This window comes from Vanacampus margaritifer, chromosome 4, assembly GCF_051991255.1.
Source record: "Vanacampus margaritifer isolate UIUO_Vmar chromosome 4, RoL_Vmar_1.0, whole genome shotgun sequence".
Taxonomy (NCBI): domain Eukaryota; kingdom Metazoa; phylum Chordata; class Actinopteri; order Syngnathiformes; family Syngnathidae; genus Vanacampus; species Vanacampus margaritifer.
Genome location: NC_135435.1, coordinates 24,567,765 through 24,592,815, shown reverse-complemented (window position 1 = coordinate 24,592,815; position 25,051 = coordinate 24,567,765). Strand labels below are relative to the sequence as shown.

Below are 25,051 nucleotides of genomic sequence, written 5' to 3'. Positions count from 1 at the left end.
ACGAATGGGTGGTCATTCGTTGGAGTGGGCGTGGCAAATTAATATTAGAATCCTAATTTACAGACTCCGATCAAATGGTGTGATGTCATTGGAACCGGCGTTTTGTTGATCACGTAGCTTTTTTCTTCCCGGTTGTTAGTTCAAATGCCAACAGTGCAACAAGTTGCGGAAATGCGCAAGACATTTTCAAATGCTAGGCCATCATTTAGAAAAAGGAACGAAAACACGTACATTTTCAAGCAAACAGCAATCCGCAGAGATATCAATATATAGATCCTTCCTTCCGAATCGCTGCCGTGTTGAGCGAATCTCGCGGTGGTCTTAAAGCGCTAATAATAAAATGACACCTGGCTTGTATCATAGCCACATGTCTGATGTTTGTAACAAATCAATCTGCTCAAAATCGCTAAAGAATTTAAAGACTTGCAATAAACTTATTGGAGCCAAACACACAGCTTGTTCTATCTATCCTTTATATATCTATGGTCTGCGCCGCTAGCTAGTGTAGCAAGTAGCATGCAGGGCACGCTAACCCATCCAGCATTCGGAGGATTCACCGCGAGGACTATTTACTACGGTTTTACAAGATAAAGTGCGCAATACCAGAGCCAGATTTGACCGTTTTTAAAGATTCTACTTAAGGTAAACTATTTGAAACGTAAAAGAACAACTTTTCCGCAGATAAACAATGCAGCAATGCACCATATGGTGTAGATAAGGCGTTACATAAGTCTTCTCTATTTACTATTTAGGTCAAATTTGATTTATTTTCCGGGAAATACGTTGGTATATTATTATTATTTATCATTTTACCGGCAGGTAAATGAGCTTGAGTAGAAGCTCCTGTGGTTGAAGACAATCTGGGGCTAACGTTTTGGACCTGAATTCTCCACCTCTGTTACATAATAAAGTCATTCTTGTAATTTTATGACTTAACTGTGTAATGTTACAATTTTATACTTGTTGCATCACAACTTTTCCTTATAATTTGTTTTTGTTCCATCACAACTTTATTCGTAACATTCAAGTTGGAGAAACTGCACTTAAATCAAATAACTTGACAGTTAGAATTTTTGACTTAATGTTACAGCTTTGTCCTTAAAACAGAGTGGCTTCATTCTCAACTAACGTTACTGTTTTTTTTTCCCTCTAATTTATCATTTACAATTTGAAACATTTCAGAACCTTTTCCATGTTTTCAAAGTGTTAACGTTGTTGCTCTGACAGAAAACTGTATGTATTTAAACAGAGAAAACGATAAAGGAAAGAAAGAAAAACTAGATAAGGTTCAGCAGCTTCCACTGGCTTTAAGGTCCTCCGATGCAGACAGCGACTGAGCGTTTAAAGGCGATTAGAATAATATTAATGCAACACAAATAACAACAGAAAAACATCTTGTAAGAATGAGTGGATTATGAATGTGGATTATATCTCTCTTCGCCCTCATGGCTGGGAGATGCCGGGGATGGACGAGTAGGGATTAAATCCAGATAACCTAATCTTCTTTACAAAGCATATTTAACTCGCTATGATTTATAAACATGATCAGGCTTATTCAGAGGTCAAATCTTTATTCAAAACATATTGTTTGCTCGCTTGGGCATTAAGCGCAACAGATGACCCCCCCCCCAGCTCACCTCCCACCCTGTTGCTCCTGAAATGAAGACTCATGTATGATGGGAAATGGAGTTATAATTTTGTACAGTTAGCTGAGGTAAAAGATGTCCAATTAAAATACTGTACTTGCCCCTCACAATAGGCTACTCCACTTTGTCCTGTTATGTAATTTGATTTCTATGGAACTAGACAACAAACGTGAAAGCATAACCACGTTCGACATCTTTCGATCTACACGCTTTTAAAGCATGCAAGCATCGGTTTGTTGCGTTTATTACGACCCTTGCCTTCTCATGATTGAATCTGTACTGTTTGTTTCACGCTGTAATCCAGTGACAGCGCGCGCATTTAATTTAGCGCATCGCCCTGCGAAACACACGTCTAAGGTTGTTAGTGAGAATGAACCTTCTTGACTAATATGAGATTAACCCAGAAGCTTTTCACTGGAATAAAACAACACACTCATGCACACACAGGCGCACACACACGCGCACACACACACACACACACACTGGAGACTTGCTTTAATGGAAATAAAAACAGAAATCTAGTGTGGTCAGATAGATTAAAAAATGTAAAATTATACACTGGTGATTCTGCCTCCAGCCTCTGCAACAACCAAGTAAACTCATTCTAAAGTTTAACCACAATTTTGAAATATTTTGAATCTGCGACCAAGATTAAGCTTTTTATAAATTAAAAACTCTTATCGCATCTGATTCTTAATTTCTAAAATTTTTTGTGGCCTTGGACTTTTGTAAATAATCTTGCAAATGTATTAAAAACAATATAACACTGAGAAGGGAAATTACTAAAATTCAGTTAATAATGAAAAAAAAATCTCAATTTGCAAAAAAAAATATTAAAAACAACACGTCACCCTCTTAAAATAATTGCCTAAATAATTTTTTTGTAAAAATTATTTTTTTGCTTAAATCATCTCCTCATGATGCAAATGGTTTCATTTTTTGTTTTTTGAAAAATCTGGAAAAATTACGAAGACTAATATTTTAAGGAGGCGTCAAATAACAACCCCCCCGCCCCACCCCTATTTAAAAAATAATTAATGGGGGGGGGGGGGGGGGTCGGTCGGGGCATGTTAAAAATTCAAAAATTGTTGGTTGGTTACATTTTTATAAGTATATTTTGCTTGTTTATTAATGTATTTATTTATATTGCGTCTATCTAAGTTCAATGCTGAAGAAGTGCAGTAATCATGTTTACATATTGTTTTATGAAACGTGCATAAAAAGTGCTAAAGCCACGGATTTGTTTGAATTATCATTGCAATCGGGTTTATGAATTACTGACTTATGTTTACATCAAAGATGTTTGGTAGAATTTTGTAAAGTTGTTATGAATTCATATTGAATCACAATCTTGGGTAGAAAAAAAAATTGCAATGTGATAATTTTTCAAGATAGTTCAGCACTACTTATGCATTATTGCTAACACAGTGTTACACACACAAACACACATGCATGCACATACAAATATATATGGGAAAACCCATCTATACATCCCTTTACGCACCACACAATTGGATTACAGCACCTACCCAGCTCTAATTCGGACCTCTTCCAAAGATTTAATAATACGCGAGTGGAATTTGATATATGACTTAATGGAAATGGAATCCACATGACATGTTGCTTGTGATCGCTCTGTTGAAAGGCTCATGAACTCCTTGTCGTGCATTTTGATGTACGTCTAACCTTTGGGGCTGTATTTATTTATGTATTTGTTTTAAATGAATATATAAATGACAAAATTGTTTCTTCTTCACATTCTGGCAAGAAATAAAACTTGATTTAAAAAAATATATATTTTGCATTTGCCGACCCCATATATATATATATATATATATATATATATATATATATATATATATATATATATATATATATATATATACATATATATATATATACAATATATTATTGTATATATATATATATATATACACATATACTGTATATATACACAATATATTATTGTATATATATATATATATATATATATATATATAAAATATATTATTGTATATAAATATGCTCCAGCGCCCCCCGCGACCCTTGTGAGGACAAGCGGTTAAGAAAATACAAGTATATCTGAATCGTATCATCGTAATATGAGAAAAAGGTCATAATTTAAAATATATTAAAAGTTATAGTTTTGAGAAAACTCAAAATATCACCAAAATACGAATTTTGCAAGAATATAGTTGCATGATGTTATTAAACAGACTGTTGAGCATGTATTGGAAATTATAAAAACTATTTTATTTGTCATCAACACTGACTTCACTCTCTAAAAAGTGACTTTATTATTGTAGTAGTATGACTATTACTTGTAATGTTAGTTTTAATCTTTTAACGTAACTAAAATCATGACGTAATTATAAACCCCTTATAACCCGTATATGCAAGCAATACTGTTTTCATTTCACAAGAAATAAATTGTAACAAGGTCTTGGTTTTATTTTACTAAACATATTAAGCTGTAATATTAGTAATGTTCACAACTAAACAAATGCTTTTTTTTTTCCAGATACAGTATTGCCATGCGTGAGATGGAAGTTTCCACAATTGTCCGTGGATTACTTCCAGTGAGGTGCTCGCGCAGGTGCACACAGGCCGCTGTGGGCTATCAGGTATCAACCACCACACACATACTCACACTCACATATAGAGACCCTCCCCATTTGTCATGGTGAATGAGCGGTCTGCCTCGCTGCACTTTCTCATTCCATTTCCTTTGGCGGAGGACCCCCTCCACTACCACCCACCGCATACGCCGTCATCCCTTTAACATTCCTCCTCTTCCTCGCCGACTTTCCCCACCTCCAACTCACCCCACTTGTGGGAAAAAACGGGACTTTTACCCCAACAAGTCACAGGTGTCCCTCCTATTGGAGTAGAATATTACTCCAAGATTTTGTACTCGCCTTCCCTGACTTCAAGTCCAATGCCTGCTCTTAAATGCCTCTCCATTCCAAAAATCGAAGATCCTGGGCAGCATCCTCTCGGTGCCTTAAAACATTCAAGGGAGAGAAAGAGCGAGAGAAAAGGAGGGGGACGGAAGGAAATAAAGGGCAACAAGCAGCAGGGAAGCTATCATACAACACTATCCTTTTTTTTCCCCCACAAAGGAAAACCAGGAAATCTCCACTTATTTCAACAAACATTTGCTTCAACTCAGGAACTAAGCCCCAGTGTGACTTTTTTTTTTACTCCCCCCCACTCCAGAATTACGGAAGCATTTGCAGCTCTGTGAAGAGATTGCAGCACCATCTGCTGTCTAGAGAAGAGAGTCAAGGAAGGATTCACTGAATGCAGGAAATTTGCGGGGGGGAGTACTGGCAAAAAAGTCTTAACGAAAGTATTTCATTGAATAAAATGTCTCCAATGTGGTTTGTACATGAACAATTTCAATAAACAAAAAGTTTGTGAACTTCATGAACCCTGGATTGGTGGCCAGCCAAAACAAAAACACAGACAGACAAACAACATTCACACTCGCATTCACACCTAATGACAATATAGAGTCTTCAGTCAAGCATGGAGAGAATATGCAAACTCCACACAGGGACGCAAGAGCCCCAGATTCAAACCCTCAACCTCTGAACTTTAGCATTAGGTTGCTGTCGATGTTTTGAAAGATATAGTGATTTTCCAAATGTACTGGCATGTGTCACAGTGAACTTTTTCAGCAAATAGCTGAGGACAGGGAAAAACATGTGAATAGGTCAATTTGTGAATAGCAAAACCACTACCAGGTGGTTAAATTTGATTTTAGAGACTCTCGTTGCCCATCATTAGCAATCTTAGTTTGAAAAGTTCACAACGTCCTCTTCTTTGCCTGACAAAGTGACAGAGCGCTAGATATAAACAACATTTTTTCTTCTTCACCCTCATTTCCTCCGGTGGATCCCAAGTCGGGGCTAATAACGAGTGCTCGGGCCTTGATTGCACATCCATCACTGTGACCAGAGGAGATGTTTTACTTGGGAAATGAAATATTTCGCGACCCCGTTCCCTTTTCCGCGCGGCCTGGAGACGGAGGAGGAGGAGAGGCCCCGGGGCCCAGCTGAGTAAATACTCGAACAGGTAGCTCGCTATATAGCGAGCGGTGACGCCGTTGTTATTATGAACTTATAGTTAAATAGGAAAAACAGTTTCCTTTTCCAGCTGAATAGTGACAAATTGTACTTGTGAAGAGTGAAGCTAATATGAAGCTAATTCACAGTTTCAGCTGGTTTTCTAACACTCGGTGGTAATGTGGCTATTTTCAGATACAACTTTGCTTTAACTGCTGCTTAGCAAGCTTCATAATAGCTACAGTCATGTGTCAACCAAGCTAATGGGGCTATATGATTACCTGTTGAGTTTGAACTTAAAATTCTGGTTTGATTTACTCGGTAAAGTTTATTTTTGTCAAGACGTTATTTTAGCAGGCTGATATGCTGACTCTGCCAACACTTCCATTGTCTTTGAATTGTCTAAACATTTTAAATTAGCTATTAGCATGCGTGAACAATGCTAATGTCGCTATAAGATTCTGCATGATATGGTTGGCTATACCCAGAAAGTGTTTTTATTCATTTTATTATGCTAACAAATGCAACACTTACAAAAAAATACAAAAAAAATAACACACCCAATAAGACACAAGTGTCAACCATGCTACTTCCTTTACACGGTTTGCTAATGTGTTTGAATTGTGCTGACATTGTAGATCCTGTCAAACTTGGTTAGCTATAACCATTAAGACATGTTGTTCTTTTTGTCAATATGTTTGCTGGGATCGCTCATCTGCTAACAATGTTAACACTTCTCTGAACTAACAGAATTACAGTTACTACTTGTTTTCTGATTGGAAATGAGACATATTTATCCTTATTTGTCTCTATTTGTCTTAAATTGAGGACACCCTATCGACTGCATGGGCACGCTTGTTAGAGGGTCGGTATTCAGGCATGTAGGCTTACAAGATGTGGGTATCTGTGAACAAATCTAATTTGGTGCTGAACCAAATACAACCATCCACTGTTTTTTTTTTTTCTGTGTATGCAGAATGTCAAACTTGACACCAATTACTAATTTCCTATTTAACCAGTGTAGTGTCAACCTGTGGCATATAAAAGGATGGCAGAAAACAAAACAAAAATACAAATAGCTGAATTATTATTATTTATTAATTTATTTTTGCAAATGGTTGAGGATAGGTCTCACAGAAAATAAAAAGTACATATAATAATATATATATATATATATATATATATATATATATATATATATATATATATATATATATTTATTTATTTATATATATATATATATATAAAAATAATATAAGAAAATATTAAGTGAATTTGTGTATAACAAACCACAAATTGCAGGTAGACTGTAATGTTCACGCTACGTAAAATTAAGTCCTTTCAAACCGTTCATTGATAAAGCTGCTTTATGTAGAATGCTGGCTTTACAAGCAAGATTAGAAAATGTCTCTGATTAATGGATTACTGTAACAACTTCCGTATACACAGATTTTTGTGTTTTGTGGTAGTACGCCACAGAAGATATCAATGCCCCACAGTAAAAAACCACATCTCACACATTGCCGCCTTCAAGGAGAATCTGAACTTTTGCTGTGGCTTCCTTCATCTGCTTCAAAGACTCCTAATGAGAAACCCACAAGAACAGTATTTTGGCTAACTGTGAAGAAACTCCCCAAATAATTTGGTATTTTTGATAGAAAAGGTAAAGCAAAAACCTGTAAAAATGGAAACAATTTAGGATGTGTTTCCTGGAAGAAATGACCTCTGTGAAGATCCACGCTGGAGTTCTATTAGAATTCCTGACTTGGTGCACGAGAGATAATTTACGACAAGCCAAGGGCAGTGCCAGTACGTAAATAATGAGACAACTGAATGCCGCTTCAGAATCCAAAAATCCCAACAGAATCAGCGCCTGCAACGTGTAACAGTTTGGTAAGCCGGGAGGAAGTGCACAACTCGGGTGAGAAAACACCTTCTTTACGAGCATATGTTCACTGAAGCCCTATTCAACGATTTATGCACAAAACAGCTGAGGGGAGAAGACTTTCTATAGGAGGGAGGTGTTAAGCTACTGTACATATATTTTTGTTAACGGGAAAAAGACAACAACAAAATATATATTTAACACTTTTTATTGGGGCTCACAGATCTTTCCAACTTCTGTATGTAATTAGAGCATCAAGGACACACTGAAAAGTTAAAATAGGATGCACTGACACAGGGATTATGTAACATTGTGTGGAAATAAAAATCTTTACTTGAATTTATTTTTTTATTCTTTATTTTCGGTGGGGGACTCTCACATGAATTTTAAGTTATTTAATAGATACTTAATAGTTTAGTTTGTTTTAACTCAGAGTGAAATATATTTATAATGTTCTGAAAATTAAGTTGTAGTTTTAGAGAAACAAATTGCAATCTCAAAGAATGAAGTGGTACTTCATGTGAAAATGAAGTTGAACAAAATAGAATGTGTATAATATGCATAATGTTCTGGCGCAAAGTAGGGTTTTTTGTTGTTGTTGGTATTTTGCTTGACTAATACAGAATGAATAGGTTGTTGGTGCCATTGTGGGATGGAACACAGCTGACTCCCAGCAAATCAAAGCGGCTCCCCTGCTGGAGCCCATTCAAGCCGACTTTAGGCGGACAACACCCTGAACTGGTCGCCAGTCAGTCGCAGGGCACATAGAACAACAGACTAGCATTCAGACTCACATTCACACCGTTAACTGAGTTTGAGAATGGAACCTGTGCTGCCTGCACCAAAGTCAGGCCATTGTACCATCAAGTCAAGTCGAGTCGAGTGCCATCATACAGGCTTCATTTAAATTAGGACTGTTAAGAAGCTGGTCTTGCATTTCACACGCCATCAAATAACCACAAGCCTTTAACAACTGCTTGATATTATATGGTTAATAGTTGGAGTAACATTCGGACTTTCTTCTCGATTTATACTCGTGCTGTTTCTTTGCAGTGCAGTCTAAAAACTCCTAATTAGAAGTTGACTATTGATGAAGACAGATGAGTTGTGACTGATAAAGCTGTATTGAATTCTTACCTCTCAGGCTTTCTCAAATGACCAGTCAGCATTAAAGGCACCTATATTGTGTCGAGAAGTGCAAATTGATTGATATCGCCGCAAAGCATCAGCCAGACGCTCAGAGAGACAGAGCGCCATTGGAACCCGAAGCCAATTATATTTGTTTGTTTCTCTGGAAATGGCCACTCAGTACATTGGATCAATGTGCACATCAAAAGGTCAGATCAACACATTTGTGCTGAGGAGTTGTGCTTGAATTTTCTGAAGCTGCTGGAATTTTAAGTAAATTTTAGTTGACAGCAACTCAATACGTTATGGGGTAAAAAAAATCTTAAATTAATTAAATTCTTACAAAAAAGGTTTCTCACAAGAAATGAGTCGTTTCCCCCCTTAACTTATAATTATAATTATATATAAATATTATACATATATATATACTCATATATTATATATAATTATAAATAATGAACTCAGATCTCTGTCCAGGCTGTGCAGTACAGTATGGCTATGCTGACAATACACACAAAATTTTTTGGTAATAAGTCAGAAATAAAATAGTAATCTTATGAAGACAAAGATGCATTGCATTGTTTGGCAAAATAATCGAAAACATATTTTTGAGGGGCAAAATTTAAATTTAGTCATATGCTATTGAAAACAAAGTCAGAATCTTACAAGAAAAAAGTTGCAATGTTACACGAAAAAAACAAAAAGATTTGCAGGGGATAGCTAATCTATCAAAATGAAGTTTTCCACACCAAAAAAGTACTGTTCGAAGAACAAAGTCACATTTTATCCAGATAAAGATTGTTACAAGAATGAAGAAATTTTTGGGACAAAGTCTAGACAATATGAGAATAAAGTATCAGTCCTGGCTGCTCAGTAAAATATGGCTACATTGACATTAGAACGGATCTACACTTGCTTGACTTGGTCTGAAAACTTTTAGTATAGTATTATAATGGAGCACTGAAATAAATGTGGCTATAAATGAATGTTATTGCTGTGTGACATCATGTACGAGACCCCAAAAATTATGACACGCCTTTGTTCGTTCAATCTTAAAGCAGATGAGAAATTTAACTAAACCGATGAGAAAAAATATCTGAAAAAATTGCAGTTCCATACAGAATTAGATCTCAGTTGAACGAGTGTAAATGGATTACCATGCTAGTTATGCGCACCTCCATTTGTTAACAAACGTTTATTTCCAGTTTCCATTATTTTCCACACCAAATTTATTCTGACTTTTAACACGCTTCGTTGAATTCTCACCTCGTTAGCTAAGGGATTCGAGCGTAGTAAGCCTGCGTGGCCCACCGACATGGAGCGCCCTCCACGCCGCTTATCGACGTTCATATGCAAATCTAATTAAAGGCCATATTAATTGCCCCGGCAACCCCGTTGCTGACAGGAAACTCCTGACGCGCCTGCACAGAGGACTTCCTCCTTATGGATTGTTTTACCACGCTCGTCTCGGAGGACCAACTCGGATCCATATTAATTTCCTCTCTGGCAGTTATGCGGGGCGGGTTATGAACTGTGCTGTTCCACTTTTAATCTGCCGGTAATTTAGTAATGTGCAAACTAATTGTGCTGCAATATTAATGTGCTAGTGGGAGCTGTTCATAGAAGGGGGGAAAAAAAATCAATGCTGAGAACGGAGAGAATTAAATTGCCATGCTGCAGCCGTGCGTCAATTTCTTGTTATGCTATGAATTGACTGCCGTGGAAGTCAATGAACATGCGGCGCTAAGAGCAAGTGGTCATAACACAATGTTAATGTGTGCGCCATGAAAATGCTAACCTTCTGATCCTCTGTCATTTTATTCCGTTCATTGTGGGAATGCTGGAAGTATTCCAACATATGTTATTGGGATTCTTTATTCTTACTTATTATAGCCTTTTCTGTCGTGCAATAACTCATAATACCCACATAATGCATCCGATTCACACCGTTCAAACTTGCTTCAAAAATTCACGCCATCTTGCAAATATATCGGATATTGTATAATATACACAATTTAATGTTAAATATCAACTTTTTCCCAGTCATTTTCAATTGGACTCACATTGAACTCCCACTTTACACGCCCACTTCCATACGTACAACTTCTCAACATAACTTTTATTTTTATTAATTTGTCATTTAACTACAATTACAAATTTGTAATTTTCACATAATTTATCTTTCAATTTCCTTCGTGGCGGCACGGTGGCTGACTGGTTAGCACGTCTGCCTCCCAGTGCAGAGGACGTGAGATCGAGTCCGGGTTTCGGCCTTCCTGTGTGGAGTTTGCATGTTCTACCCTTGCCTGTGTGGGTTTACTCCGAGTGCTCCCGTTTCCTCCCACATTCCAAAGACATGCATGGCAGGTTAATTGAATGCTCTAAATTGTCCCTAGGTATGATTGTGAGTATGAATGGTTGTTCGTCTGCGTGTGCCCTGGATTGACTGGCAACCAGTTCGGAGTGTACCCCGCCTACTGCCCGAAGCCAGCTGGGATAGGTTCCAGCGACCCTTTTGTGAAATAAGCGGTTAAGAAAATGGATGGATGGAATTTCCTTCATAAACATTCAGCTTTCCGCATTCCCACGCAATTTCTACAGAAATTGCATTTAGTTTAGCTACTTTATACTGTTTCACGTTTTCATAAAGATTTTTAACTCACATTCACTCAAAAAAAATTTAATCATGTAAAACAAAAATGTCAGATTCAGAATATGTAATGCAAATACCAATTTCTAAAGATTATGACTGCAATAATTGAAGCAAAAAAAAAAAGAAGCTTTTCAGCCCCAAATTACAAAACGTGAAAAAGAAAAGATAAGTAATTAGCTTCTCAGATACTGCAAACTAGTCTGTTCTAGTTAACCAGCCACTAATACAAATAGATGAATGTCTGATCCAACTGGCACAGAAGCCAACGACTGAACTCTGTACTAGTCCGCCACTTCTGGTAGCAATTAAGACGCTGGACACTTATGATGGATCGCCTTTGTTTACAGAGTTTAAAGGGGGAGACATGTACACACAAATAGTCCAGTCTAACCCGAGTGCTAAGCCGGAGCAAAGGCCTCCCGCCCCTACAAAACGTCAACAACCAAATTGTAATAACATTGCCCATCTTTACCATGAAATTATGTCCGCTTATATGCCGACTCATACATCTTAGCTTGACAGCACTCAGCCAACTGTGACCATTAATGTGCTGGAGTGGTTCAAACTTCCTCAAATAATGTTGGTGAAACATTTTAAAAACAGAGATTTGATCTATTTTTAATTGGCCTTCAACTCATGTTGAAGTTTAGTATATAATTGTATGTATTACAGGTTATAGTTAAACTCCACATCTTACTACAGTGAAACCTTGCTTATTTGTGATGCGCTACTCACACTTTTCTTCACTAATTTGCAGAAAAATTCACCTAATTGCAGTTTTTGTGCTCTTACTATAACTCTCCAAGATGCCACAAGAAGACATCAAAGTCCTAAAGGATATATTCACGTGTCAAACTCAGCCAATGAGTACATTTCCCCACAATGTGTGTCAAAATCATTTCGTCACCCGTGTTTTGTCTCAAAATTACGCAGGTCCCGTCCCGGTATTTCCAGTCAACAAGCAATTGTTTGGCTCAAGTGTATGTCAGTCACACTGTTGTCAAAGCGATTTATTTGACAAAGGAATTGAACTGCTAAATTCTTTCCTATTTACTTTCACATTCACAATTGTGTCATACTGGAACGAGAACAACTTTGAATCAATGTGCTTTAAATGACCATTCACAATATACAAAAACTCTAACATCCGTAAAAAAAAATACTCATTTGATGCACTAAACAGCAATGACTAAAACGTGAGCAGATTGCAGTGATTATGTGGAAACATTTTTTTTATATATATATATTTGATGCACCAAAATGCACAGCCGCGTGTCATCTCAAATTGCAGGGGGTACGAAATTTTTCAGGGAATATTACATTGCCACAACATGGGGAATGAGCAAAAAAGTTTCGAGAATGGTGAGTGCATTGGACTTGTTGAGTGAGCTTTCAATCAAGATATCATTTAGCATTAGCTACAGTAACAACACAACCACCGGTCACCAGATCGACTAGCGATTAAGTTTGTTATAAATAATTCCTGGTGAAAATGTATTGTATATTGTATTTTTTATTTTTTATTTTTTTTGGGTATATTGTATTTTCAGCAAAATTGTAGCATCCCGGTTTTTAATTTTGAAAATCTGGTCACCTTAATATTACCGTTATTTTTATATATATAATATACCTATACATGGGCAATCATCTTGCGTTATGTTTTTAATTTGTTTGGGGTAATGACACATTACGTGCAGAATTGAAGCGGCCTGAAGGTGTGGAAGTTGGTGTGAAACAAGAAAGTAGGACCAAGAAGGTAAAACTACCTTCTGTGGGAAAAAAATCTTGTAAGCCGGCGCTTTGAAAGAGGTGGTGAATCTCTGAGCTACGGGTTAGTCAGCGGGCTTCTGCACTGCACAAATGACACTAACCCCTCTGTCCTGTTCCGACAAATTGCTAGTACCGCACAGCTAATTGTCTGCCCAGACGCTTTGTAGTCAGAAGGTCATCTTGGGGTTAGTACTTTAAGTCACAGCCGCTGTCGGACAAGGCTGATTGGAAAGGAACGAGACATTCCATCTGAGAGAGAAATACATTATGCGTCCTATTTTCGCTAATTTACTCCGTAAGCATAGTTTGGTGTGAGCTGATGAGAAACAGTGGGATTTTAAGTTCAATCATATGACTTGATCATCCGAGTTCTAGCAATGGTGGAGGCCAGCTGAGAGATGCTTATCCGTCAAAATTGTAACATGACTTAAGGAGAAAAGCAGATTCATAGCCGACGATTCAAATGATGTAGTAATGTTATTTGTATTTTATTTTTTTTCCAAAACAAACAATTGGGAGTCGTTTTGCACGCTCTTGTCCTTACATCTTATTTGACTGCATCAGACAGCTTGACATTTTTTGAGTTTGGTGTAAAAAGATTAGCGGAAATGTTTCAACCTTTGTTTTGTTTTGGTTGTTGTTTTATGCAAAATGACCCTTTTTTGGTGGAGGATCTGACCTAACTTTTTGGGTTATTTTATATTGTACAAAATGACCGGTTTTTCATTTTTTATTTTTATTTTTTCAAAAAAGAACCCAGAAAGTTGAGTCAAATTGACCCAAGCAGACGATCTGACCCAACTTTCTGGGTAGCATTATACAAAATGGCCCAATTTTGAGTCACAAACTGGGTCAAATTGACCAAAGTAGAGGATCTGATCCCAGTTATAGGTTATTTTATACTAAATTACTTTATTTTATTGTTATTTTATTTTTGCAAAACAACCCAGAAAGTTGTGTCAAATTGACCCAAGCACACAATCTGACCCAATTTCTGGGTAGTATTACACAAGATGACCCAATTTTTGACTGAAAGTATAGGATCTGACCCAACTTTATGGGTTATTTTATACAAAATTACTTCTTTCTTTTTTTTCTCTCAAAACATTCCAGAAAGTTGGATCAAATTGACCCAAGCAGACGATCTAACCCAACTTTCTGGGTAGTTTTATACAAAATGACAATGTTTTACACAAAATTGTGTCAAATTGACCTAAGAAGAGGGTCAGTCCATTTTTTACCCATAGTTGTTTTGTTTTTTTTAACCCAACTGTTTTTAGAGTGCACATTTTTGCATTGTGGTGCAGGATTTAGAAACTGAAAGCATCCTGTCTGCCGGATGCTTTAACAGCTTCATCCACCGGATTGTTATCCTTTCTGATAAATGCCCAGTGACATGTGAAGCACACTTACACACCTGGGAGTGTTTTCATATCTCACAATGACATGTTGTGGTAAGCATCAGTGTTGGAGTCAAAGGTCGACTGAACCGTTTAGCCTTCGAGCGGTTGCTAGGCTCTAAAAGACGCAGCAGCTCCCCGGGTGAATGATTCACTTGCGATGAGGCCGCTCCAGTTGAGGATGGAGAGATCTCAGGTGTATGGGACTCCATGGGACTAATTCATCTTTCTTTGCATTCGGAATGCTAATCGCATGAAACAGTTAAGACACTTGAGTCGCTTTCTCACATATTTCACACACCACCTCTCTGTTTCCATTGGTTGGCATGCTTACTGTGCTGCTACTTTGTAATAGGATATTTGTGAAGTGAAAGAATTGCAATTTTTTGTGGCCATGTTGGGAATTCACCAAGCGTTTGCACCTGTAGATTTGGCACCTCAGAACAGCGTGCGACTGACCATGAGACTGTGTTCAAGTAATTGGTAGAAGTAAGGTGGTAAAGGCAGGCTGAGGGCCGCCGGGCTGGGAAAGAGCTAGATTTCCTCGCCTCGGTCCACAGGAGCCGGAATCATCGATCGTGGAAGTCGCCATTTAGGCTGCGGCAATACAACTCTGCTCCTATTGATTGATGAGGCCGCTGCCGTTAATATTATTTATAGAAGCTGCGGTCGACACAACTCTATGACAGTTAGCCCACCCCTATAATAGGTGGTAATTGATGGAGGCCTCCCCTCTCACCACTCACGTGGTGACCCCATTGCAATGGAAGTCAGGTGGATTGCCTCCAACGGCGTTATGATTGATATCATCAGATTACATAACCCCTCCGCAAAGCCTCGTGGCCCCACTCAAGTGGGTGCATTGATTTTTGATTAGGACGCCACTCAACACATCTTGCAGGGAAGCTGTGGAGATGTATCCAGCAGATAAAACCATATTTGTTATCATCTCTGCCAAGGAGGTTCTGTTGTCATTGGTGGTTGGGGACCCCTGCTATAACCTATAAGAACCAACACTGACCTAAGGTTGAAATGTAATTCCAAAGTTTGTAACTGAATCCAAATAAATGAAATCAGCAATTCATGCATTCTTTCAATTTGAGCTCAATTGACCTTTAAAAAAAAAAAAACACCGGTTACTGGAACTAGATTACCACAGAGGGTCAAATGAAGGAAACCCGCCGTTATTGCTTCGTTTAAAATGACCCAAATGGTATGTGTGTGTGGTCAGTGGATGAACTGTTGCGTGACTGATTTTGGAGTTGTCACAAGAGGGGGGAAAGCATGTAATGTGAACTGATGGACAACATCAGGGGTGGGCAACCTGTCAACAGTGAGACATATACGGCCTGCCAGAACATACAAAAAAAAAAAAAAAAAGTCAGTTGGTTGTTTTGTGTGTGACCATGTAAAGAAAATAAATAGTCTTCAATGGATTGTGATAACATGCTCATTATCGTCACTTAATTTTATTGTGGCTGAAAGCAAACTCAAAGAAATTTGGTGATAAGTGTACTGCACATGCTTTGCATGCTTTTGTTTGAAAGTCAAAATATGTAAAGTAGAATTTTTAACTCTTTTTTTTTTTTGCCGCATCATTTTTCAAGATTGTCCGAAACACTTTATTTTTTTAATTTTCAGACAAGAGAATTGAATTTTTTACTTCATGTTTTATTTGTAACTAGCTTAGCAAGCTTTTTTTTTACCGTTCCAGCCCCACATTGTGCTCCTTTTGGCATGTGTGCCTTGGCCACCAGGAGACAACATAATACAGACATATAGACACAAATGAAGAAAAACTTCACAACTACAGTCAATGACTCAGTAAGCTGCAGTAATATTAGTAATTTTTTGAAGAGGATAAAGAATCTATGCCTATGACTATTATCTGTTTCCATGCATTTCTACTGTTCATTTTCAGATCTTTACTCGACAAACAAAAAGTCATGTCACTTGAAAGCCAAGGTAATGTAAAAAAAAAAAAAACTCTGATATACTGCATGTTCCTTCATGACTTTTTGACACCTGCAGCATAATGGTCCCTTTTTTAAGAGAAAAATAATGTTATCGTTTCATTGCATGTCGTGATGGCATTTGACCAAGGAGGGAGTCGTACAAAAATACATACAGAAATGTGAATGCGCGTGCGGGTGTGCGTGTGTGGTGTGACCTCTGGCTGACCAAGAGCAGAAGGAACAAGGCTGGAGTTATGAAGCTGAAAAAGGCATCGTAACCCCGATCAGGCTGCACTTGTGAACAGGAGCTCTTATTCAAACTATTTCTGGCTCGTGCAGAGATTATGTCAAACCACTTAAAAAATGACACCGGGTCAAATGTTTGAGCTGAGGGCGCATTCACACGTTGACTGTTTGCTTAGGAATGCTATAAATGGAGTAAACCGCTGATTAAATAATAGAAGTCGAGTCGGGTAAATGTCCAATGATCTTGACAAAGATGCAGAAACTGTTGAACTGGTAAAATTATTACATGTTAAAAAAATATATATATAATAATCTGTGTGCAATATGCTGCTTCATGGAAGTCATGTAAAAATGTTTAAGGCCCCTTCAATCAGATTTAAGACCTCTCATTTACTTAAAATGACTTTGTGTTGACTATATGTGGCTTATGAGAAGCTACTGCTGGTAGTTTGTTTTCACCACAGTTCTGTTTACACATGATGATGTTTTCGCTAACCCCTTGAAAGTGGCTCTGGAACTTCAAAGAGCACAGCTGCTAAGTCATGAGCAGAGCCAGGGTAATCACAGAATGACCACAAATGGCCACTTGGAGACCACTTTCCACGCCATAGCATTTGTTTGTAAGACTAATTCTCTCAAATTAGTGATAAAGATAAATAATAATTTATCCAATGAATCCATCCATCCAATCCATCCATTTTCTTAACCACAATCGATTTCTACCATTCTTAAGGGTTCGATGTACGCTGTTGTCATATTTATGAATGAAATATCACACGATCCACCACAACTCTGTATGCCTGCACTTCGATCACGTTCACCAAAGTTGCATTACACTACCTGCGCCAATCAATACTTAGACGCGGTTCCAGCAGATGTAAAGTTTAGTCCTTTCAGCGACAAATTGTCAGGTGCACCAGGGGCGTGTCAAAGCAAATGCCCAAACGCTCAGCATGGCAGAGAGCCGTCTGCTAAATTCCCAAACATGCTAAACAAGGCTTGCACGAAAATCAAGAGGCGGCAGTTTCTTCACGATCTGCAAATCTTGAGCCCAAAAGGGGCACATTTCCATAAGTGTATTTTGGTGTTTCATAAAATGGCTACCACCTACCAGGAAGTGTGTTTAATTTGTTGTATAAACACAAGGACTGAAGCTGAGCGATGATACTGTTGGGGCTCCAATGTTGTTGCTACGCTTCAATGAATCCAAAGACAACTTGTAAATATGATAATAACACATCCCCCACAGTGCATTTCCTCTCGTTGTCTTATTGCACGTGTGGGCAATCTAGCAGATAGACTCGCATTGATTTGTTTAATGATCTTCAATCCCTCCAACGCGATTCCCTGCTTCTCTAACGGCCTGCCTGTAAACACTCGAAGTCTCAACGCGCTAACCCCCCTGCCTCTTTAGCGCGCCTTCACCGGGCACACAGTAAAGCTGTTGAATATGAACATTATGAGCTTTGCCTTCAAAACGTAATGGTTCACAAATCAGCCGCTATGGATTTTCTGCTGCCCCGATCGATGGCTGCTGGAAGGGGGTGATGATTTCCAGCTTTCAGATGTACTCCCACGCCTAATTCATATCAGTCAACAGGGAAGAGTCACAATCAGTTCATGCTGTTGACAAAATAAAAATGATGTTACAATATTAAAACAAATAGAGCCAAATTTCTTCAGGTACGTTGTCAGAAAAGGTTTTTTAATCCCATGTTGTCAGTTTCGTTTAAGAAAGTGACAAAGTGGTAATATTACAAGAATTGTAATATTGTAAGAATTTGTAGCAATTGATTAAATTTACCATTTGTATTTTTTTGTGTGTAATTATAATATGTATAAAATAAAGTGGTATAAAAAAGCATTTGTAAAAGTTTATATTTTTTTAGTTAATTTGTTGAAAAGCCCCAATCATTTTAATATCTCTTCCAATATGATGAAAATAAGGAAGAAAATTCCGCAAAATTACCACAATCCAATTTAAATTTTAAGCTATTTTTTTAAGATTACAAGGAGAGAATTTAAAGCAAAGTAACAATGTGGAAAAAAAATCTAACACAATAAAATCATACTTTTTGTTTTTACTGTGTAACTATACAAGAATAGTGCTTGGTTCTTTCAAGAACAAAGTATTATTATGGGATGATGGATAGATAGATAGATAGATAGATAGATAGATAGATAGATAGATAGATAGATAGATAGATAGATAGATAGATAGATAGATAGATAGATAGATAGATAGATAGATAGATAGATAGATAGATAGATAGATAGATAGATAGTTTTATTTTCTCAAAATAAATCCATAAAATGGTTACACTAAAAATATAGTGTAATACAACAAACAAGTTTCATTAAAAAAAAATTGCATTACAAGAATGAAATTGGATATTTTTTCAAGCGCACAAGGTAATTTTCAGTGAATTACGTCAAGTCCCATTTTCCCCTTATTTTAGATGTACATTTTATAAAGTATATTTAAGGTCTTATTTATTTTCAGAGAAAAGCTAAAGCAAATCAGAGAGACTATTCCTGGCATCTCAGCACCAAACAAGCTAACGCTAACTGCTTCTTACAGTATTTTGACTACAGTGTGATCAGCATCTGGCCCACACGTGGCCACCATGACACGGGGTCCTTGTCCACAGAAGAGACCTCAACATGACGACAGAAAGAAACATTGGGTTGTTCTCTGCCTCGCATGATTAATGAGTACCAATTAGGACGTGGATGCCAGGTTTCATGGCTTCCTTCGGCCCACGCCGCCTACGAACGCTGTTCATCTCCCTCAGGAATACTTCCCACTCGCCCACGGACAACACCCCAAAGCAGGAAAAGTTCGCCCTGGACAGGAGCAGTGTTATGCTAGTTTTTTTTTTTTTTCAAAGTTAATTACCTGCTTTTTTTTTAAACAATAAACTTGAACAAGATTCAGCCTTGAAAAATAAAAACAGCCACGCATGCATTCCCTTTTGTTGCTTATGACTAACTAATGCTGCGGTTCAATTTCAAAATAGTATCAGAGAAAACACAGCACATTCTACACAACAGTCAACGTGGACACTGGTGACTATGTGGAGTATAATACTGTACCAATCCAATCACAACCATTCAGCAAAACCACAACTATGGTAAAAGTCAACAGTAGCCAGGGGCAGAGATATGTGGTGGCCTCGTCCCGCTTTGACCACCCTGCATCTTGGGGATACATTTTAAATAATAAAAAATTGCCTGCCATTTTCACATGAATGCAGTCTTCTTAGATCAATTGATAATCTGTCACAATACATTTATATTAGCTGTATACATAAGAACAAATTTACAACTAACCTTAATGTAAACTGTAAAGAATATATCTTTAGTCATCATTCAATTCTAACACTGAACGTCAATCAAACGTACACTTATGGCAACCCCTCACTGAAATTACTAATGAAAAATGTCTGGCTACACCCCTGGTAGTAGCCTTTCCACACAATCAGCCTTTGTGTTGCTAAACCAGAATAGCGGCGAGGGTGGGAAGTACATCATATCATAGTCGTCCCGCAGGTGGTTCAGCTTGGAGAGGAAATGGGATCTTTACACCCAATTTGAGGTGAAGTGACTTCGAGTTTACATGTAGGTTATCCTGTGACCCCCGCTGTAATGACTTCCAGACTGCAGGTGGTCCGGCTCTTGCGCGTCGCAGTTAGGATTCGCCCCAACAGACGACAAGATAACATCCCGTACATCTCACGGAAATCAAAGCAAAGATTGTGCTTACCTCATCACAGGTGTGCGTCCGTCGACCACCGGGCCGGTAGGGTGCTAGTCCTGATGCTGTCTAAAGAAGAGAAGCAGAAAACAGCTGTTCAACAGCCCTTGAGGCAACACGGCAATCAACCTTGAGCTCAATCCAGGTTAATTTGATGACTGTATATTTAGCAGACAAATGTGCATGTCTGCTGCAGACAAATGAATGAACATTTATATTACTCATTTTGGTACATGATAGGGTTTGGCACATACTGTATAATGACATTTTTGGTTTTGGGTGGTCTTAAAACCAATTATAATTCAAAACTGTAGGGGGAGATGAAGCACAGAATTGTAAAATTGCTCCTTATCTCCGAGTTGTTGAAATTTTGATAATACATTTCAGTAAATTCTATGTCAAGTTTCAGGCTTTAAAAAAAAAAAAAAAAACTTTTGCTATGACACTGGATCACTCATCAGATTATCAGAATTATCATCACTGTTGGGTGGAAACCTCGCATCCAAATGTGGTCGATTTATTTGTTTTTCCTCACAATCATGCCGCTTTTGTGGTTTTCTGAAAAGTGATGTTTTGGAGATGTGAGGATTTTGCCCAACACCAGCATTGAAAAAAATATTATTATTATTATTTGTTTTTATTGTCCACATTAGAGTGCATTAGTCTATATTTTTTTATTTTGAATTTATTTAATTAATTTATTTATTTTTTAATTTATACATGACATTTTTTTCCCTAAAATGTATTAAATTAGTAATTTTACTTTAATTTTCTTAGAATTAAAGGCATTACATTAGTTTTTATTTTACATTACATTCTTTTAATCTGTTATTTTTTGTTCGTTTATTTGTTTTTTAGAATGTACTATAGTGTATTATACTACTTTCTTACTTTACTACATAATACATCATACTGCAGGACTGAAATACAGACAGAATTATTTTATGATGATGAATTATTTTATGACACCCATCAAATACACTGTACAGTACTGAACATGTCAAAAATGAGGTGAGTCAGTATAGTAAAATGTCAACAACACGCTAGCCTGGACTGGTCAGCACTCAGTCGCAGGGCACAGAACCATTCACGCTCATATTTACATCGTCACTGAGACTGAACTGGAATCACCCTTGTTGCAAGAAATTTAAAAAAAAAAATCATTTGATAGCTACAAAAGAAAGGTACAAGAATGTTCTTCCTGTCTTTGAAAAGAAACTGTGACAGTGAACTGACAATAAAACAAAAGTGGAATGCAGCGACCGCCATATTTGTTGCATACGTTTTCCTGCGACTTAGATTAATATGCTCGCTACTGACAGCTCTGAATCATGATTCCAGCACCGCGCACCACCAGCAGCTCTGGAATGTCTGATAAAATGATATTAATTCCGCACATTAATGAGATTAATGAAAGCGAGCTTTTTCCTCTCCACCTTTTTTTTTTTTGTCTGGCCCTGAAATAATAACACAAAGGTAATTATAGAGCATCCATCAATCTGCTGCCGGACAGTCTAATTATCTGAGCATTTTCTGAAGTGCTCTCACTTGTCCCACAGCCCATTTGTATGGCTGTGATATGTTATTTTTTCATTAATGGAAAACTCCACGGCCACATGTTACAGTGGCGGCGCGATGATGGAGCGGCGAGCAGATTGAGAGATCCAAAATGTGTGTGATGGATGAAAATGTCAAGCCGCTAAGAGGTGCACATCATTGACTCATCGCCGCGCATCTTGACAGAGCACTTCGCTACTTCTGAGGGGAATAATGAGGAAGCTGACAGCGCACCCCCCATCTTAATCAATGACCTCCAAATGAATTATCAACTGCGCTAATTGAACAAAAGAATATCTTTTTGATTTAGTCTCCAAGTTTGGCTTGAAAAGATGTCACTAGGTTGAACAGATCGTTTATAAATCAAAGCAACCAAACCATGAATTGAAGTGAAAGTCAACCTTAAACTTTTCTTGACAATAATATGATACATGTGACCTCACTTGTCTAAACATGACATTCTGATTAATATTACATTTGTGGAATATGAGTTATGAAGCCAAATCCAGTCGTTTTTGTCCATCTCGGGGCGGCCATTTTGCCACTTGCTGTTGACTAAAGATGACATCAATGTTGCTCAGGGCTCGGGCAATAACCAATCAGAGCTCACCTGTTTTCTGAAGCTGCACTGTGATTGGTTGTTGCCTGAGACCTGAGCAACATTGATGTCATCTTCAGTCGACAGCAAGTGGCAAAATGGCCGCCCCCTGTGATGGATAAAAAACGGCTGGATTTTGCTGCTTAACTCATATTCCATTGACGCAATATTAACCAGAATAGCATATTTAGACTATGGGGCTACATTATTATTGTCCCCCCCAAAATTGGTTGACTTCCCCTTTAAATCCATGCATATTCATTGTTATTGTTTTTTTTATTTGTTTATTTATTTATTAATTTTTTGGGGGGTTAGGGCTGCTTTGTTGCCATTTGGTGGCATCCTGGTGCCAAGTCTCTATGTTGAACTGAGGGGAGGAGCTTCATTTAACAATTATGAACAATTGAGAGTGTTCAAAGAACCTAACATGCATATTTTTATCCTGTAAATCCCTTTAAAAAGAATGTCTACATGGTTCACATCATGTGACACGCATTGCTGGAACATGCGTTCTGAATTTGTGCCGTGGAAGACTCAGGCCTGCGTTTATGCTCGTCCGACAAACACTCTCCCAGGCCGCATGTCACGACATGTCCTCAACTTCAATTTCAATAAACTCACAAAAATTTGAAACCAGTCATGCCACTCCATTCAAGTGTCTTGTAAAAGACTGTTAAAGGCCCTTGTGTTTTTATAAACTCAAGTTCAGCCACTTATCGGGCCTGAGGTCTCATGTCTTTGTTTTTGAATGGATGACGGAGAAATAAACAGCATAAAACAAGATGTCAGACTGTCAGCATCAGAGGCCCATGCGGGTGCCCGCCAAGTACAACTATTTACAGTCGTTCTTAATAGCTTTGAAGCTAATGAGCTTTTTAATATGACACAGGCCATGTTGCCGAGCAGTCCCCCCCCCCCCCCCCAGTGGCCAAACCGGTTGCCAATCAAGATTCATTTATGTAAGGAATTAAAGTAATATGGGGTCACTGAAAGTGGATGTACAGCTTTTAATATCGGTTGAGTGTCACCAAACCTTTTGAAAATGAAAGTTACAGCTAAAAAGCTAAATTGTGCATGTTTGATTTAGACATTTTGAACCTTTTAACTTCAGACGGTTAAATGACACCGTATTTTTATTGCAAAGGTAGCTGAGGGCAGCCAGAAATCAGATGTCGACAGCCAAGTGCAGACTGTGGATACATCATGTGGAGTCAAAGCACAGTAACATGGTAAAATAATGTCAGCATGTGTTAAATTTTATGATTTGGGCCTTTTCTAGCAGCGTATCCTCACAAGATGAGACCTGTATGTGGTTTTGTCCTAATGGACAGTTCCTTCAAAAATTGGGAATATAGCAACGGTTGGCCAGGAGTGATCATACAAGTAGAGTCATACTCTGGTACAGATGATGTCATAGTTAAGTGTTTTCTCTTGTATTTACACATCCGCCCGGGCTGTCGGCTTCCTGCTCGTCTCTGAGAAATGGAAACGACACATCCTGATGCTAATGCATCGCTGAAAATATGTGAAACTCGGCGCTCGCTCGGCGACATTACAAACGCTCCGTTTGACATTGACACAGCGTCGCCTCCTCGGCTCAATGCAAATATTGCGATGGGGGTGGAGAATGGGCCAGTGAAAATAATGAGACATATTAATGACGTTAAACACTTTATTCATCGCATGTTTAATTCATAATAATTGGCCCCCCACCCATCTTGTATGAAGGAGTTCCCTTTGTGGGAGAAATGAGCCACTCAAGATAGATTTCATCCAAATCTACACTGTCAAAACACGCGGTTCTTATTGCGCCACGTAATGTTAATTGCCAAATCATTTCAAATTAGTCAAGCAACAGGGAATAAGTCTCCATTTATCTTTTTTTCTTTCAAATTGGTCGCAAAGGCAAGAGTCTCTGCTTGTCACTTTATGCTTATGTAGTTTTGAAGTGTAATTTAACAGACATTAATTAGCACTTATATGAAGTTGTACTAAAGACAAGTAACCTAGGTGATCGTTAGGTGGCCCTGGTAGTGACAGAGGCTATTGTCTGATTTGAAGTATTAATTTAACATTAAATAGCATTTTTTTTCCCCACACAGTCAAAGGTCAGTAACGGTGTCTACAAACAATATATGTCCTTATAGCTACTCAAAGGCTGGAATGATCTTCAAGAATCCGCAGCAAGAACCAGCAATTATAATCAGAGCCTTTGTCGTAATTACACAAAGGACTGATTCATGTTTGATGGAAAATTAAGCTTAATGTTTACCCATTAAAGATCTTATTGAGTGAAGTTGAATGCGTTCCTAAGTCCATGTTGGTTCGCTACAGTCTTTCAGCCCATGACAAACATGATAACATGTTTTTGAACTGTACAAAAGCA

General features: G+C 37.9%; 1 long non-coding RNA gene across 2 annotated transcripts in view; it reads right to left on the bottom strand.

The window, feature by feature from the left end:
- LOC144050876 (uncharacterized) overlaps nucleotides 1–25,051 on the bottom strand; it is a 174,038-nt gene that overhangs the window by 99,881 nt on the left and 49,106 nt on the right. For both annotated transcript variants that reach the window (XR_013293961.1, XR_013293960.1), the window contains exon 2: nucleotides 20,520–20,579. This is a non-coding gene — a long non-coding RNA (uncharacterized LOC144050876). The remainder of the gene's footprint in view (nucleotides 1–20,519; nucleotides 20,580–25,051) is intronic.